This window comes from Ascidiella aspersa, chromosome 5 (genome assembly GCF_963924565.1).
Source record: "Ascidiella aspersa chromosome 5, kaAscAspe10.2, whole genome shotgun sequence".
Taxonomy (NCBI): Eukaryota; Metazoa; Chordata; class Ascidiacea; order Phlebobranchia; family Ascidiidae; genus Ascidiella; species Ascidiella aspersa.
The window spans coordinates 14,162,164-14,164,663 of NC_139451.1; the positions used below are offsets into that span (position 1 = coordinate 14,162,164).

The 2,500-nt window shown below is 53.3% G+C and overlaps 1 non-coding gene across 1 annotated transcript; it reads left to right on the plus strand.

The window, feature by feature from the left end:
- Positions 1-675: 675 nt before the first annotated feature.
- On the plus strand, positions 676-2,486 carry LOC146144738 (small subunit ribosomal RNA). The gene has a single exon (XR_014500658.1). It is a non-coding gene; the product is annotated as a small subunit ribosomal RNA (ribosomal RNA).
- The last annotated feature ends 14 nt before the right edge of the window (positions 2,487-2,500 follow it).

A 2,500-nucleotide genomic window follows, 5' to 3' on the forward strand; every position in this document is an offset into this window, starting at 1 on the left:
AGTACATTTCGGCCGCGCGAGCAAGAGCCTGTATAGGCCGCGCGAGTATTGAGAACATTTCGGCCGCGCGAGCAAGAGCCTGTATAGGCCGCGCGAGTATTGAGTACATTTCGGCCGCGCGAGCATGAGACTGTTTAGGCCGCGCGAACATTGAACATATTTCGGCCGCGCGCGCGAGCAAGCGCCTGTATAGGCCGCGCGAGCGTGTGATATGCCTCGCAATAGTTCAACACCTGGCGCAATCGTGCACCTTTTTTTTACGTTAGAATTTCAAACGGAAGACCCCAGGGACAACACTCATCTTTGCTATACTTGTGGGAGCTGACAAGCTTCGACAAGTAAAGAATCGGTGAAAAGGCGATTGGCTCGCTGGGCAGATGTTGCTGCTGCGCGAAGAGCCGAGTGTCAGTTTGTCGGGTTCTGAGCGGTCGCTTCGGCGAAGTTGTCTGGCGTGCGTTGCGCTCGCGCCGGTGTTGGCGACGTGGCGGTCGAAAGGCCTGCCGACGAAGTCTTACTCCGGCGGGTGCGACGGGCGGTGACGGTTTTCTGAGTTCGGGCAGCCGAGCAAAGAACGAAATTTTAACGGAGAAGCCTTCGGGTTTCGCATCGACCGAGCGACGGCGCCGCATCAGCGGCGCCTCCTTCGTCGGCCTTTCGGGGCTACGCTAAAGTAGCTACCTGGTTGATCCTGCCAGTAGTCATATGCTTGTCTCAAAGATTAAGCCATGCAAGTCTAAGTACGAGCTCTCGTACAGTGAAACTGCGAATGGCTCATTAAATCAGTTATGGTTCATTTGATCGTACGTTTTACGTGGTTAACTGTGGAAATGCTAGAGCTAATACATGCGTGAAGCGCCGACCTCGCGGGAGGCGTGCTTTTATCAGACCAAAAACCGACCGGGCTTCGGCCCGCAACCTTTGGTGACTCTGGATAACTTTGCGGATCGCACGGTCTCGCACCGGCGACGGATCATTCAAGTGTCTGCCCTATCAACTTTCGTCGGTACGGTACTGGCCTACCGAGGTTCTTACGGGTAACGGAGAATCAGGGTTCGATTCCGGAGAGGGAGCCTGAGAAACGGCTACCACATCCAAGGAAGGCAGCAGGCGCGCAAATTACCCATTCCCGACGCGGGGAGGTAGTGACGAAAAATAACAATACAGGACTCTAAACGAGGCCCTGTAATTGGAATGAGTACACTTTAAAACCTTTAACGAGTATCCATTGGAGGGCAAGTCTGGTGCCAGCAGCCGCGGTAATTCCAGCTCCAAAAGTGTATATTTAAGTTGTTGCGGTTAAAAAGCTCGTAGTTGGATTTTGGGCGCAGGCGGCCGGTCCGTCGCAAGGCGTGTACTGGCCGTCCTGGCCTCACCTCCGGTTCTCCGCCGGTGCCCTTGACTGAGTGTCGGCGGCGGCCGGAACGTTTACTTTGAAAAAATTAGAGTGTTCAAAGCAGGCGATTCGCCTGAATAATGGTGCATGGAATAATGGAATAGGACCTCGGTTCTATTTTGTTGGTTTTCGGAGCGCGAGGTAATGATTAAGAGGGACAGACGGGGGCATTCGTACTGTGCCGTTAGAGGTGAAATTCTTGGATCGGCGCAAGACGAACGACTGCGAAAGCATTTGCCAAGAATGTTTTCTTTAATCAAGAGCGAAAGTCAGAGGTTCGAAGACGATCAGATACCGTCCTAGTTCTGACTATAAACGATGCCAACTAGCGATCGGGGGGCGTTAGTTTTACGACCTCTCCGGCAGCTTGCGGGAAACCAAAGTCTTTGGGTTCCGGGGGAAGTATGGTTGCAAAGCTGAAACTTAAAGGAATTGACGGAAGGGCACCACCAGGAGTGGAGCCTGCGGCTTAATTTGACTCAACACGGGAAATCTCACCCGGCCCGGACACAGTGAGGATTGACAGATTGAGAGCTCTTTCTTGATTCTGTGGGTGGTGGTGCATGGCCGTTCTTAGTTGGTGGAGCGATTTGTCTGGTTAATTCCGATAACGAACGAGACTCTGGCTTGCTAACTAGTTACGCGACCCAATCGGTCGGCGTCTAACTTCTTAGAGGGACTAGTGGCGTTTAGCCACACGAGATTGAGCAATAACAGGTCTGTGATGCCCTTAGATGTTCGGGGCCGCACGCGCGCTACACTGACCGGATCAGCATGTGCTCGCCTTGGCCGACAGGTCTGGGTAACCCGCTGAACCCCGGTCGTGCTAGGGATAGGGAATTGCAATTATTTCCCTTGAACGAGGAATTCCCAGTAAGCGCGAGTCATTAGCTCGCGTTGATTACGTCCCTGCCCTTTGTACACACCGCCCGTCGCTACTACCGATTGAATGGTTTAGTGAGGTCCTCCGATTGGACCTGGCGCGGCCGGCAACGGTCGAGCCGGCGTCCGAGAAGACGATCTAACTTGATCATTTAGAGGAAGTAAAAGTCGTAACAAGGTTTCCGTAGGTGAACCTGCGGAAGGATCATTAACGGTCTCGCAAAC